The sequence below is a fragment of the Orcinus orca genome, chromosome X, assembly GCF_937001465.1.
Source record: "Orcinus orca chromosome X, mOrcOrc1.1, whole genome shotgun sequence".
Lineage (NCBI taxonomy): Eukaryota > Metazoa > Chordata > Mammalia > Artiodactyla > Delphinidae > Orcinus > Orcinus orca.
In genome coordinates, this window is record NC_064580.1 from 493,255 (window position 1) to 509,680 (window position 16,426).

At 47.5% G+C, this 16,426-nt stretch overlaps 1 long non-coding RNA gene across 1 annotated transcript in view; it reads left to right on the forward strand.

The window, feature by feature from the left end:
• Window positions 1-16,426, forward strand: part of LOC125963087 (uncharacterized) — a 239,779-nt gene that overhangs the window by 41,910 nt on the left and 181,443 nt on the right. The gene's annotated exons all lie outside the window — the stretch shown is intronic.

The window sequence follows — 16,426 nt, forward strand, 5'->3', positions numbered from 1 at the left end:
CCTCTCTCCGCGGCCAAAGTCGGGAAGCTTGGAGGAGAGGTGACATTATAAAAGTTGATGTCATGCAGACAAAATCCCAGAATGGGACAGATTTTGCACAGCGGGCTGAGCCCTGCCCTTCAACTCCACGAAATCACCACGAGCGGGCGGGACTCGTTTCTCCCGCCTCTCCTCCCGCTGCCTCCGAAGGGGCCGTAGGTTATAGTTCGTGGCTTCTTGTAGGGCAGAGAAAGTCACCATCTGAAAGCAAGAGATGGGAGAAGCCGGTTTCCCTTTTTAAATCCTATTTCCAGAGCGAGACAACAATACCCCCAAGGGCAGGACAAAGGCTGTAACTCTTGTGTACCTGCGAGGACACCTGAGCCCACGGTTTGCAATTATTTTCTCATTAAGAAGTCGGCCCAAGGAGTGTGTGTTAACACGAGCGTACGGTTTAAGGATTAATCAGCCCAGAAAAAAGCTGGACGACTCCTCAGACCTACGAGTGGCTGAGCCCACGACCGGGGCAGACTCCTGAACTCTTTTTCATTCTCCTTGTCATACACACAGGACGACTTAAAAATAGCGTTTGCATCCGAAATGCCACCATCTATCTTCCTGAAAGATTCCAAATTTCCCCAAACTGTTGCAAAGAGCTGGATTAAAAGTCCAGCCATCAATTCTGCGGTGGGCACCATAGCTCACCAGTATGTGTTTCCAGGAAGAACTTGGTGGAACTCATCATCTAGGGAAATGGGCTTCTAAAAATGTATGTCCCCTGTGGATATGTCCAGCGGCCCTGGCTGGCCCACGGGGCATGTCTATAATTTCCCCTAATTTTGCTTTCAGTCTCACTATGCTTCAATTGGATTAAGGAAAATAATCAATGTTCTTAATACAGTATTTACTTGTAATATTTTCAGTGGGCTGTGAGTTAGTTTCCCCAGGAAGAAAGATGATTTTAAAAATTGCTAAAGTAATGACTTTTTATAGCTTAATTTAGATTATATTGAAAATTATGAGATGGGGGAGAGGAAAAAAAAAAAAACCCAGAATCTCTGCGGCCTTATTAAGCATCTCCTCGTGTTTGCAATTTAAATACTACCCTCCGTCATATATTTTGCGTATTCATATTTCAACAATAAGCGTTCATAGCATGCTAATATCTTTATTTCCATACTGTGGCTTTAATATACCACGGGGAGGCTGGAAGCAAAGTTCACCCCATAATTATTTCCATTAGAAGGAGCAGATTTTAGAGAAGGGCTCTGCCATTTCTTCCAAGGTGGAAAGATCATTTCTTTCCACCCTCGGCTTTAGACGAACAAGTGAAAAACACTGTTGCAAAGTCACTCAGCTTTGTCGATCCCAGTCTCCTAACGTATCCCTTCCCCAACGTTTCGCCTCTGGTAACCATGAGTTTGATTTCAAGATCTGTGAGTCTGTTTCTGTTTTGTAAATGAGTTCATTGGAATTAACATACACATACTACTATGTATGAAATAGATAAGTAACGAGGACCTACTGTATAGCACAGGGAACTCTACTCAGTATTCTCTAATAACCTAAATGGGAAAATAGTCTGAAAAAGAAAGGATATATATGTACATGTATAACTGATTCACTTTGCTGTACACCTGAAACGAACACAACATTGCATTCTACTCCGATATAAAATAAAAATTAAAAGAATAAAACTAAAAATCAGAGCGATCCATCCTTTCAAGAGGGAGTTTCTGACCCTCCTGAAGGCCCCCTCTGCTTGTCTGGATTCCTCTATTCCAGGGAAGATGGTGATCACATTTGTAGGATTATGGTTGTATTTCTTCTTGGCGAACAGCTGCCCAAAACGCACAAGGAAGAAAAATCTTTCCCACCCCTGCTCACTGATGGGCAAAGGGAAACTATATGGGAACTCCAGGAGCCTGAGCTCTGAAGACGGGGTGGGGTGTTCTCCACCTTGGTACAGACAGCAGGGCCCCCACCGGCCTCGCCGTGTTGTCTGTTGAAGGTGAGGTGTGAGCCCCACCTCCCAGACTGCACAAGGACTCCTGGACCCTGCAGCCTTGCTTCAGAGGGGCTGTGCCTAGGCAACCTGAGCACGGTGGTGAGATAGACGGGCAAGGGAAGGCCCACGGTCCTCACTGACTTTGGCTGGACGTGACCTTTCTCCCTCTCTACCCGGGTCTAGGTGTGATGTCTTCCCATCGGCATCCCGGTGAACTAGGGATGGGAGTTTCCAGGGAGTGCCAGCCGAGAGCTTGGGTCGGTGTGCACGGGCACAGCGGGGGTTCTGAGTAAGGGTCCCACTGCAGGCAGATGGGCTCAGCATCCAGCCAGCTCACGTGTCAGTGTCGGTATTCTCTGTCCTGGGTGTCGCCAAGCCCGTGAAGAGTCCACTAGTCTGGGGCGCCCAGTGTTTTATCCCATATGTTTATATGTATTTTTAGAAGTTAAAAAATATACTGTAATACATGAATTCTTAGGGAAAAATTTGACCAGAAGATTATATATGACAGATGCATGGATAAAGAAGATGTGGTACATATATGCAATGGAATACTACTCAGCCATAAAAAAGAACAAAATAATGCCATTTGCGGCAACATGGATGGACCTAGAGATTTTCATACTGAGTGAAGTAAGTCAGACAAAGACAAATATCCTATGATATTGCTTATATGGGGAATCTTAATAAAAGAGTACAAATGAATATACATACAAAACAGACATAGGCTCACAGATGTAGAAAACAAACTTATGGTTACCAAGGTGGAAAGGCGAGGGAGGGATAAATTGGGAGATTGGGATTAACATATGCACACTACTATGTATAAAATAGATAAACAAGAAGGACTTTCTGTATAGCACAGGGAACTCTACTCACTAAGTTGTAGTAACCTATTTTGGAAAATAATCTGAAAAAGAGTGGATACATGTATATGTATAACAGAGTCACTGCGCTGTACACCTGAAACTAACACAGCATTGTAAATCAACTCTCCTCCAATAAAAGTTTTTTGAAAGAAGATCATCTATTTAAAAGAAAAGTAATTTGTAAAACACGCAGGGCTGACGGGGGAGGATCAATTCTGTGGCTTCAGCGTCTCATGCCGAGTACACTTCTAGTTTCTGGAAGGCTTTCTCCTCCCGCTGTGCACTGCAGATCCCTTTCACTGACTGCTACCTCAGTCCCATGGGCTCTGGGAGGGGCGTCTCCCCCATGACCAGCCTCCTGCCTTCCCCGGGACGGGAGGAGGAGGGTTGTGGGACCCGCCTGCAACTCCTGCTCTATTTCTGTTCTCTCAGCCTCAGTGACATTTGAACACAGCTGCCCAGACGTAGCTTGGGTCCGCTCAGATGATTCTCTTCTTCCCCCCAGGCCATCAGCGTGGATTGGAGAACGGCGCCGTGGAAGTGAAGTAAGAAAGACATCCACACTGACCTTATTTTTCATGTCCACTCGAGTCCAAATGACTGCAAATTCCAAGTGCTTTCTGAACTGAGTCCGGGAGCTGTAGCCTCATGGGCTGTGCACGGGGAGAGGGGAGGGTTCTTAGTGAGAAGGACCTGGAATATCCCAAACCATACCATCACCGCGTCTGCAGCCTCATCCCCAGATGCCAAGGGACACAGCAGGGACCTGACCTTTCGGTCCCATAATTTTTCCCTATGGTGTCTCTTCCCTGAGTTTGCTGTTCCTCCTGTTTCTTTCTTGATGAATTTCCATTCCTCTAAAGCTTCAGGCTGCTTTCCTTAACGACGACGAATCCATCCAAATCATTAAAAAACATATATATGTTTTCATAGATCCGGATTTCACAATCATGCTAAGATCAGTTTATTTGGTGGCAAAATGCCCTGCGTGGATGGAAAGCGTTTCTTTTAGAATCATTGTTTCTCTTTAGACACGAAAGGGACGTATACAAATATTTCCTGCACCCTCTGGCCGACATCTGTGGCTGACCACCCTGCAAGCCACAGCCGTCCAGCTGAGGGAAGGATAGAGGCAGCCAGCACGGTCCGGATTGCGTTCCAAGTCTCTGTTTTACAGGAAACACGGGCATTCTAAATATCTAAGCACGCGCAATCTGCAACGCGGAAAAACCCCGCCGTGCGTCGCTGTGCACCAGAACGGGAGGTGAGCTCAGACGGGGCCGTCTCATGCTTCTTCTCATGGAAAAAAGACTTTGGAGCCCTAGCTCTCCTGTGACAAGGGATGCCAGATGGCCTCGGCCTGCACGTGAGACCCCGGGGGGGCCGGCAGCACACAGGCGGGTGTGCCCAGGTCCTGTCCTACTGCCCACTCAACCACCGAACTCGAGACTCTTACTCTCTACTCCACGATTCTGCACGCATGTGTGACTTGCCCCAAACACTCAAGGATGAAAGAAAACGGACCCTCTTGTTTTAAGGAACTATTTATTTATTTATTTTTGGCTGCGTTGGGTCTTCGTTGCTGCTGCGCAGCGGTTCTCTCTAGTTGCGGCGAGCGGGGGCTACTCTTCGTTGCGGTGCGCGGGCTTCGTATTGCGGTGGCTTCTCTTGTTGCAGAGCACGGGCTCTAGGTGTGTGGGCTTCAGTAGTTCTGGCTCGCGGGCTCCGTAGTTGTGGCGCACGGACTTAGTTGCTCCACGGCATGTGGGATCTTACCGGACAAGGGCTCGAACCCGGGTCCCCTGTACTGGCAGGCGGATTCGTAACCACTGCGCCACCAGGGAAGCCCCGAAGCTGTTGTTTTAAAAACTACTTATCTCCGTGCTATCCAGTAGGACCTGGTTGTTTATCCATTCTATTCAATACTCTATGAAAAACCATCATGAAAAAGAGTATTTAGAAAAGAATATATATATATGTATGTATAACTGAATCACGTTGCTGTACAGCAGACATTAACACAACATTGTAAGTCAAGTCTACTTCAATTAAAAAAAAAAAACACAGAAATGATATATCTCAGTCACATTTCTGAAGCTGAGCTGGAACCCTCTCCCGGCGCCGTGATGTGTGGGTGATGAAAACAGACCCTTGATAAGGACAGGCAGGTGGGTCCAGATACACACGAGAGGCTCAGAGTCCGCTCCTCCAAAAATGGTCTGTCTTGTTTTTTCTTTTAGGGAGAGTTTCCGAGTTTTCGGCGCCTCCTTTGCTTTGCGGATGACTTCCCGAGAAACCCCCAACACACAGACTAACTCACTTCCCTGTCCGGCCAGCTAGATGTTGGCAAAGCCATGGCAGACTTCATTTAAAAAAAAAAACAATCAGTGCCAATGTGGTTCTCCCCGACGCTGCAAGGAGGGTCGAAAGAAAGCCGATTTTTCCCCGAGAAGGCCCGTTTCATCCCTGGAACTTAGAACGCCGTATCACCCGATATGAATGAGTTCAGTGTCGTTAACGGCTCGAAATGAATGAGTCAGGGCACGGGGCCGCTGAATCTCATTTCCCTGTGGCCGCGGTGAGAGGCTTACTTGCTATTTTTCTCTGCAGGAGAAGAAAACAAAAAAGCCGATAAGGTCCCGTCGATCCGGCAGAGGTTGGCAGGGAAGGTTTCGTAGGATGGCCGTGTGGTAATTACAATGCAGCAGGGGCCAATTTCCATAGTGGGTGAGTGGCAGGGAGGGGGCCAAGTGAAGCAGGAGGGAGGCTGACGGCAGGAGCGGGATCGGCCCTGTAGCTGCAGGAGGCCAGGAGGTGAGCCTAGGTGCAGAATTCTCTCCCGCAGGTGCGGCGTCCCCTAGACCTTGGGAAGAAGAGGCAGAGGCTCCCCAGGCCTCCCATTTCATCGGAATGTGCATCCGGAGTTCTGGTCGACTGGAGATAACTTCCCCTGGCACCCCCCCAGTCTGGATTTGCATCTCGGGCCTCATCCAGAATTCAACTAATGTGATTCAATCTCCTTCTCCCGGCGGTACCATTAATATTTTAATGTAATCAGAATTTCTTGGACTTGCTTGCCATCCTGAGTAACCTAGTTACCTGTCAGCCTCCATCAGCTTGTCATATTAGAAGGAATTGTCCCCTGAATCTAATCTACTTTAAATGATTTCGGGGTGTGTGTGTCTATAAATCACTGCTGAATCGCCCTGACACAGGGAGGTGTGCGTGTGGGTAAGCACCACAGGCTGCTTCTGCTTCAGCCAGCCGTGAACTTTGCTTTATCAACTTCTCATTGATTCCTTCACTCCGGGAGGTCAAAAAAAGTGTTCTCCTTTACATAGAAAAACATGATTACGGTAAGTGCTGCATGGGAACCACCCACGTTAGGTTACGTTTAGACCTTCCTCGGGGAGCCCGGCTGGGAAACGGGGCGCTCCTCTTTCCAAGAAGCCCCTTCTGGAGTTTGAAATGATGCGTTCCTTTCCAAAAGGTTTGTTTTGTCCCCTCTCCAAGCAAAACAGAGCTTAGGCAGATATTGAGGAACTTGGAGCCTAGGGGGAGCAGAGTTAAGTTCTGAAAGGGACCGTGGACAAGACGATAAGATGAGATGAGCCTGTTATACATAAGTCTTCTGGGATCACGTGTATTTACACGTATTTTTGTTTCCTGTAATGTAACAGCAGCTTCTAGAACACGGGTAAGAAAATGTCCATTTGAATATGTTTGTGTTTGCTCTCAGAGGTGAAGAAGGCTGCAGTGATATAAATATGTGGAAGTGTTGTCCAAAAAAAGAGATGAGAGGAGACAGCATAAGAGTGATGAGGCCACCAGGAGCTGCAGGAAGGGACTCAGCATCCTGGTGTCTTGACTTAAGGCATTCAGAGATGCCCTGTGAGCAGGTGACATCATGTGTGTATGACCACACACACCCCACACACACACAGACGTGCAGACACACACACCACCACATGCACACACAGTAGGACATACACACACCGCACACACACACCAGCACATATATACACACCCCAGCATAGGCACACAGTCAAGCACATACACACACAACCCAGACACACACCAGCACACACACACACACACACACACACACACACACACAGAGTCAGCTCGGAAGATGCAGACAGAGCCTGCACCCCCTTCGCCTGGGTCTGCGAATTTGCCTCAGACGTCACCAGTAACCACCCTCAGGAAAGTCATGGCCGCCTGGTCCCCCAAGTCCGAGGAAAATGTACAGCCGGGCCGAGATCTTCCTCCACATTTGAACTGAAAGCAGGGCGGATGCATGTGGAGCGGACAGGCTTCCACGCAGCCCTGCAGACACAAGGGTGTTCCCAGAACAGAAGCTTCCCCAAGGGGAGGGAACAGACCAAGAAACACTTACAGAAATCAAAGACGTCCCAAGTTCCTGTGGAGTGACTCATTCCCCCTCAACTCCAGAAAGCATGTGTGAAGCTGCAGAAGTCCGAACGGGGAGAAGGGAGAAGCACAGTTACCAGGGAGCGCATTTTTGTGTAACGTATTGAATTATAAGACATACATTTATATAAAATATTGAGTTGTAACGCCCACACTCAGAGCCGACCATGTCCCAAAGGACCCTGTGTGTGCCTTTCTCTGTTCCTGATCTGATATCAAGGACATCTTCACACGTTTGAAATGAGACAAAACATCGTTTGGGGCATAAAATGCGGAGATCAGAGAGGCACGTTAAGGGTATTCTGAGGTGGGGGCAGTTCTCTTGGTCGGGTGAACGTGGACACAGAAAAACACGCCTGCATTTATTTAGCTGCTCGGAAATGAAAGTGAGCGCAGCCATTAGACCACGCCAGGCACAAAATAGACCCAGTATGATCTGTATGCAAATATTCATGCAGGGGGGCTGTCTTTTGAGAATGTGTGTTTCCGGTTTGGCTGGTCACAGTGCCAGCCCATGCTGAACGGAGATGGAGTACAATGACTCTTCACTGACTGTCAAATAAAAATATTCTATTTTTTTAAAGTGAAATTAGGCAGGAGAAGGGACTCCAGCTGGGTTCAGGGAACGCTCATTTGCGTTTTGTAAACTCTGGATGTTTTAATAAAACCCATTCGTGCATTTGGATTTTTGGGATTATTTTCTTTGGCTATGATTGACTGTCCTTTCTGAATAACAAGATCTAAAGGGGTTGAGGAGTGAGGTGTGGGGGGAATCCAGAAGTGCCAGTGAACAAGAATTCAGTGTGAATTAAGAATGGGTGCTTAATTCAGGATTGGCCTGGTCTGGGTGGAGCAGGACAAGGCGGGAAAAGGGGGTTTAATAGAATCCATGTGGGCTTTCTGAACAGAGAGAGCTGGCGTTGGGTTTTCCAAAGCGTAACTGGGTGCTTAACTATAAATTATAACTGCACAGGGTAAGCTGGGCTGGAGTAAATGTGATCTTAAGAAGCAACTTTGCCATTCTGGAAGACGGGCAAGATGTTCATGGACAAATATTTCACAGGTCCAACCCCCAGCTTCGCCCCCCACCTGCCGCCCTGGTGGTTTTAAACCAACTCCCAAACTTCAAACCATTTATTCACCTCAGTAACTTGGAAACTGGACATGGCTACACAAAAACTGTCACATTATTTTAGGAGGAACAGCAAGAAGATGCTGTATTTCTCCACAGAAGCTTAAACACCTTTGAAAAAAAAATTTTCTTTTAGGGCTTCCCTGGTGGCACAGTGGTTAAGAATCCACCTGCCAATGCAGGGGACACAGGTTCGAGCCCTGGTCTGGGAAGGTCCCACATGCCGCAGAGCCACTAAGCCCACGCGCCACAAGTACTGAGCCTGTGCTCTAGGGTCTGCAAGCCACAACTACTGAGCCCACGTGTCACAACTACTGAGCCCGTGTGCCTGGAGCCCGTGCTCCACAAGAGAAGCCGTGACAATGAGAAGCCCGCGCACCCCAATGAAGAGTAGCCCCTGCTTGCTGCAACTAGCAAAAGCCCATGTGCAGCAGCAACAAAGGCCCAACACAGCCAAAAATAGATAAATAAATAAATAAATTTATTTAAAAAAATTTTTTTTTAAATAGAAGTGTTTAGGGAAATTTTCCCAGGCATTTTTCTAACATTTTATTTTACTTTACTTTATTTGTGAGTGTAACTGGTTGGGTTTTTTTATTATTTTGTTTTATTTTTTAATTTAAGAATAGTTGGCTTACAATGTTGTGTTAGTTTCAGGTGTACAGCAAAGTGATTCAGTTATATATGTGTGTGTGTGTGTGTGTGTGTGTGTGTGCGTGCGTGTGCTCTTTTTCAGATTCTTTTCCATTATAGGTCATTACAAGATATTGAACACAGTCCCCTGTGCTATACAGTACGTCCCTGTCGTTTATGTATTTTATACATAGTAGTGTGTATCTGTTAATCACAAACTCCTAACTTATCCCTCCACCCAACCTCTGACATTTTAAAACAGTTCACTTCCAAATCCTTTATGGCCTTTAGAAACAGGGCTTGTACTATCTTTTAAAAGTGATATTCCAACTAACACAACATTGTAAATCAACTATACCCCAATAAAAAAAATTTTTAAGTGAAAAAAAAAGTGATATTCCAAAGCTTGTAGAATTAAAGTGTGCATTATGCATTTTATTCCTTTGAATAAGCAGGGCTGGATTTCTTTCCTCGGCGTATTTGCAGGGTGATAACTTGAAGACGTTCTAAAGGTTGCCTTCATGCTCTTGAATCCTTCTTGTGGCTTTTAGGAGGGGCCCCCAATGTGGGGGACCGGGGCTGAGGGCCTGCAGATGGTGAAAAGATCTGACACCATCTGGCCCTGGCTGGTTGGTTTGTAGGAGAGTCATGGTCATCTCCTGGAATAAACACTTGGCATTAGAAAATCTAGGTGTGGCATTTCAACACAGGGGCAGGGAATACACGGAGCATAAGATCGATTAACTTAGAAGTGGAGACAGACAAGGCTCTTGGAACCCAGATAGGAGAAGAGACTGGGTTATTTACTCAAAATACGGACTTTTGTTTTTCTTTGATTCCCAGAGTCCTAATGGCGTGGATTTCTCGAATACAACCTGAGGCCGCAATCGCTGATTATTCATCAAATAATTATTCCGGGTGCGTCCGGGCCACGTTTATATTTGAAATATAATTTTGACATGAGGCGGTGAGTGCACTTCGCCTGAAATCCCATAACTGCCCCCCACTGTGGAACCCCCTAAGAGGATGCTCCTCACTCAGCTTGAGGGTTTCATATTTTGGAGAACCCTGAGTTCCTTCTCACTCTGTATGCAAAGTCTCATGTATGTTTGTGGATGAAAAAAAAAAAAAACTTACATCGATTTTTTTTTAAGTGAGAAGTAATGTCTTCCTTCTTCTAAAAATCACTCCCTAGAAAATTATCCCTATTTTGCTCTCTTTTCCCATACTGATAAATGTGGGAGCCCCTCATGGATTCCCCACCATCCTGCCCCGGCTTTAATGTTGTAAAGCACGGGGGTTGCCCAGGATCAAGGACAGGGGGGACATCTTATTGGGACCCTGCCTTCCTCTATCATCTCTGAGCTTCCTCCTGACACAGAGGAAAAGAAGTTCCCTCCTGGCAACCCCTCCCCACAAGCCTGGCAGAAGGAGCAGGGTCTCCCCCAGCACAGAGAGCATCTCCTGGCGAGAGGACCCCAGCACAACAGCAGGACTGCCTACCCTCGTGGACCCTTCCTCTCTAAGACTCTCTGAACACACCACCCCTCCCCCTCCCCCAGCAGGGTCGCCGGATAAAATACAGGACACCCAGGGAGGTCTGAACTTCAGAAAATCAGTTTTGTACATCCCCAGGATACCACGTGAAACTCACATTTCAAATGAAAACAAAAAATTTTTAAGGGTAAGTATATCCCAAATATTGCCGGGGATATACTTATACTAAAAAAAGGTTTTTTTTTTCTTTGTTTCTATAACAGTCAAAGGTAACTGGGCATGCTGTATTTTTTCATTGCTAAATCCAGCAATATGACCCAAGAGCCCCTCGAAAGGAGGGGCATGTTCTGGTCCCTTTGATAAAAGGATGCCCAGAGATGGCTGAGGGGATAGCCCATGTCTGATCAGACACCTACGCTCACCTTAGAAAATGCCTCTTGACAGGGAGGATTTCTTACTTACCTCCTCTGACCTCCAGTGAGTCCGGGAGCAATTTGCTTACATGAAATAAATGAACTTCAGCATGTGATCCGGACCTTCGGGGCTATTCTAGGTCCTGGGATGGAGCCCAAGCAGTGTTTTCCTGGGATCCCCTGTCTTCATGAAATTTGCTGAAGATTATTTACCTGCCTCTGGTGAGGACGTTAAGTCTGCAGGCTCCTTCTGTTTCAGCATCCCCTCTGTGACGAGCGATGGATTCCCTACATACCTATTTTATTTTTGTAACTTTGCCTGCTTTTCCCTAAATCGATTCCCCCAAATGCAAACCCTCGGCCCCCATACCTCCCCCATCTTCCGCAGAGCTGGTACCCGAGGGCTCCGGTCAGAACGTAGAAAGCAGCTATGCCTGTCAGCAGTGAGGGAAGCTGCTTGTCCCAGAAGGCCACCCCACGTGCAGAGTTTCTGAGGCACCAGGGAATATTCTGGAACTGTGCTCTTAAGACCCAACTGGAAACCAAGTCAAAGGAAGCAGTAACTTCGTGTTCAAGACATATGATTCTCAGTATCCTGAGAATTGGGATGAAGTTCCCAATCATAAAAGGACACAAACATTTAAGGAGGGGGGCAACTTGTCCCTGGAACACAGACCACAGTCAAGGAATCCTAAAAACCAACAGCTTCCCGGACAACGGCCGTGGAGGTCTCTCACAAACTGCACCTTCACAAATCCCATTTTCCAACTCCCTCTTTTTCACTCACTGCATTTGGTATTCCTCAGGACTCCCGGCGGTATTTCATCGCTTTTATCTGCTCTTTCTGCTGTTTATGTGGACGCTCCAGTAATTCACAGAACACGAAAAGAGCCATGTTGAGCTCCGCAGCCGTGAAGCCGGATTAGTCCTACCTGCTGGGGGTTATGCCAGCACACACGGCCGTAAGCATGTGCCTCGTCACACCCGGAGCAATCCCAGCCCCGCCGGATGCTCGGGGGCAGCCACGCCGGGGAAAGTCGGTTCTGTGATATCTGCGAGTCTGAGAGACTCAAGGGTTCGCAGTTTGAGCCCACCTGGTCATTCATCCACCCCGCAAAGCACAGAGCTAACAGGGAAACAACACACCATGCCTGAAGCCGCTCTGAAAGGGAAGGGTGGGGCGCTGAGGAACCAGGTTCCTGAAGACTCTCCACCGCAAGAGAGGCTGCATCTTAAGACCGTTCATAGATGAGAGTCAGTTTAACCCCAAAAGGACCGTTTCCTTGTAGGAAACAGGGCTGTAAACTTAGAATCCACCTTTCCTGGGCTTTGGGGTGAAAGACAACAACATCTCAAGTTGCATTTCACGGAGGAAATTTTTCATTTCTGCAGAGGGTCCCTCGGTTTTTTTTTTTCAGGGGCGAGGCTCCTGTTACCCCAGAAACATTTAAACTTTCTCCCCAGGAAGTAGGCGGAGAACAGCGGCCAGGGTGAGAGAAAGGAGGGCAGAATTCTCACATGGCTTTTCGAAGGCATTTTTGGAATTTCATGATCTGGAAACACTGACTGGATGTTTCCTCTTTAAGGCGGGGGTTTGTCCGTCGTGAGAGTTGCTTCTGAGGCAAGTTTCAGGAAAGAACACCGTTTCCACCAAGTGCCCTCCTTCTTTGGCAGCTAAATCAACATCGACTGTTTTCACCTAGGGTGGAAGTCCACACCCAGCCCAGATCTGAAGGGTTGCCTATATTGCAGGTGGCAAAGTCTCTCTGTGGTCACCGACCTTGAAAGATAATGGTCTCTTGTGTTTTGCAATATTTGTGGTCATATATTTCACTGATGTTTACATCAGATGAACCACCTCCATACCACGTGCATCTTTGACAATTAGTTATTCGATCGTGACGGTGGTTTCTGCTTTGGTCCCTCTGTCCCTTTCCTTTCATGGGCCAAGCAACGCTCCTTAGTAAACATTTTTCTGAGTTTCAGTCGGAGCTGAGCAGATGAGTATCTCGAGTCTAAACACGTCGGGAGTAAATCTACATTTTATATTTTTTCCTTAATGATTTTTTTAAGCCAGAGGAGAGAATAAAGAAGGCAAGGCAAATGGTGGAAACTCTGATTTCCTTTTTTTTTTTTTTTCACCTGAGTTTGCTATTCAGACATGTGGCCCCAACACCAGAGGAAGTATGATATATCTGAAAATGCATGTTATTCGGACTCAATATTCTTGCACTTTGATTTATACCCAACAAGATATTAATTCTACCTCCTCTGTGGTATTGCCTTGGACGTTGCCTGGCAGAGTTGGAATCTGGCAATAAACGAAAGTATTGAGAAAGGATGCAAAACTGAGTCTGAACATGGGATTGGTGTTGTTGAGTGGAGCCGTGGTGTCCTACACGGTGCTGGAGTTTTCCAGAAAACGGGTGGTGCCTTTATTGTATGTGTCATCGTCCCTGGAGTCCAAGGCCGCCCTGATGCTCCTCCAGGTGGATGACAGCCAAGTTGGGGGACAGCCTTTCTCTCGGGGGACTCCCCAAGCATCCAGGCACAACGTCTGCATCCTGGGTCTCACCCACTGCACTGGGTCTGGAAGCCTCTGTTCCTGGTCCCGCGAACGAAGGGGAATTAGCTTCTGAGCTTCACGCACTGAGGATGTGTTTGCAGGGCCGGGAGCCTACCCAGCCCCTAGACTCCGAAAGATGAGGCAGAATGTGGGGCTCAGAGACAGGGTGGGCATCCTTCCCCAGAAAGCAGACAGGAGCGGAGGCCATATGCTTGGCCACGTCTCAGGTGCATGAGTCAAACTGGACCCTCAGCAAGCTCCTGGAAAAGCCATGTCGTGACAAATGCACGACACCAACAGTCTGCAGGGCGTCTGAGGTGTGAGTAACGCATGGCGTGGCTGCGGGCAGCTCCATCACCCGCCGGATATGGGCAGCATCGCAGGAGAAGCGTCTGACCCTTCCTGGGGACTCGGGTGATCAGGGAGACAGATGTGTCACTCTGGAAACGAGACTCTTTTTTTTTTTTTTTTAACATCTTTATTGGAGTATAATTGCTTTACAATGGTGTGTTAGTTTCTGCTGTATAACAAGGTGAGTCAGTTCTACAATGGAAACGAGACTCTTGACTCTTCTCTAATGCTGAGATGTTGTGGGTTCTCCCCCCGCCCCATGGAGGCTGGGGCAATATTGCATGAGGAAAATGTCTGGGAGAGAAAATTGTTTTCAGCGGTCCTGGGCACCATTTGAATATTAAAGAGGGAGTCTGTGCTGCGTGCGTCTGCAATCTTTCTGTTGGAGGTTTCAAGAGGAGCCCTGCCAAGCAGAGGGCCTGCTGTTGGGGTTCAGGAAGATGAGCTTTGGGGGTCGGGGAGAAGGGCCTGCGCACGCGCGCGCACACACACACACACACACATACACACACACACACACACACACACATACACACACACACACATATACACACACACACACATACACACACACACACACACACACCAGTTGCATTGCTCACACCAACACCATTCTTCCTTTTAAGTCAGTTTCCTGCTCTTGTAGAAAGGAAAAGTAGAAACCAGGCATGAGGATGAATTACATTAGCTCATTCCCTCCAGTTCCATTTATCAAGGAAAAGAATGACCATTCCCGAGCAGAAGAGGAATCACCCTTTGGGACCATTTTTTCATGATTTCTTTCATAGTTGGGTTTCCACCTCCTTGGAGGAAAATTACTTGAAGGTTGTTTTTGTTGTTACAATTGTTTTTGCCTACTTTCCCCCTTGCTGGGTCCATGGTGCAAAGGAAAACTACGTTGGGATGAAATTGGGGTTTTTAGCAAGGACCAGAAGAAGTATGCTTGTGTGTCCATGGGGGAGGAGGGTATCTGAATATTCCCTCTGGTAGGCTGTCATCGGCTCACCCCAGAATGAAGCGGCTTGGCGCTCTACCACCTAATTAAGGGCAAGGTTCTATTGCCTGCCCTTAAAGAGCCAGCCCTTGAAAACGTCATAAAACAGTCAGGCACCCACCAGGCGCTGGACTTCTAGAGGCACGAATGCCACGCAGTGTTCCAGACCTGCTCCCTTTCCTACTCGTCTGCTCCCCAGCCCCCGGGACATGCATTTGGAAAACTGAAAAGTCCTCTCCTCTCTGTTGCAAAGGAGCTCCTTCTCTGGAAGAGCCATGGAGGACCTCCTCAAAATTAACTTTTCTTTTCCCCAGGTTCCCCTGCCTTTATTATGCCACGCAGAAGGCAAGAATCAGAAAATGTCCCAAATTGGTGCAGATATGTTTATCATCGGAAGCTGTTTTGGCCAACGAGAAGATGATCTGTTTGTAAACATGCAAGGTGGCATCTCGGGAAAGCGTGTGCACCTTCACGCAGGGGCCGACACGCGGGTCTGGCCACCGGGATTCCGTTCTGAGAGCGATGCCCTGTTTCCCGGCCAGGGCACCCGCCTGTGAGCAGGTGGTCAGCTTGACAGGCAAAATGTTAGGCATACGAAACAAATGATACGTATAAATTATTTGCGAGCTCAAGTAACGACAATTTGACTTTTTATGAGCCTGTAACAATGTCCCCAGGGATGCGTGTGCGAATTTCTGGAGATCATTGCATTTTCATAGCCTTGGACAGGCTGGAAGGTGCTGCGTTAGGTTTTGAATGTCTCCACTCATAAATAAGAGCCATTTTTTTCTTTTTAATGTCTGATTTTTTTTATTTGCATGAAATATGTATATTCTAATCCGCTCTGAGAAGTCTTCAAGGGGGCTTTTTTGGCATGAAATTTGGACTCTGCTGCTTTGAGAAACGTCTCCGGTGCCAGTGTGCAGAGCACCTTATCAAAGCTTTGAGCTTCTGTGTGCTCCTGGCTGTCTGAAGACAGGTTTACAGAACTAACATGCTCTAGGGGATGAGGGTGATTTATTCCAGAACAAGTGGGCTGAGCCATGCTACTCTGCCTTCCAGCTGCAGATAAGGACCATGGACAGGGCAGCTGGACTCCACTCCAGCCTAGAACCACGCATGCTGTCTTCACCGAGAAGTTGTATTTCCAATCCAACTGATGGGAAAACTTAGCACGTGCAGAACAGGAAGACTTTCCCCTCTGTGTAGGAGGGAGGTGGAGACTGAGACTTGGAACTTTGAGGGTCAAGACATGTAGGTGCTGCCTTGTTTCATGTAACAAAATACCACAAACATATGGGATTAACTTGTGGGATTAAACAACAGAAATTCATCCTCTGTCATATCTGTAGAACAGACGTCTGAGGTCAAGGTGTCCCAGGGCCACGCTCCCTCCAGAGGCTCCAGGGGAGGCTCCTTCCTGCCTCTTCCAGCTTCTGGGGGCTCCAGGCATCCCTGGGTATGTGGCCGCCTCCCTCCCGTCTCTGCCTCTGTCTTCAAGGGGCTTCTCCTCTATGTCTGTGTCTCTCCTCTTCTGTGTCTTAGAAGGA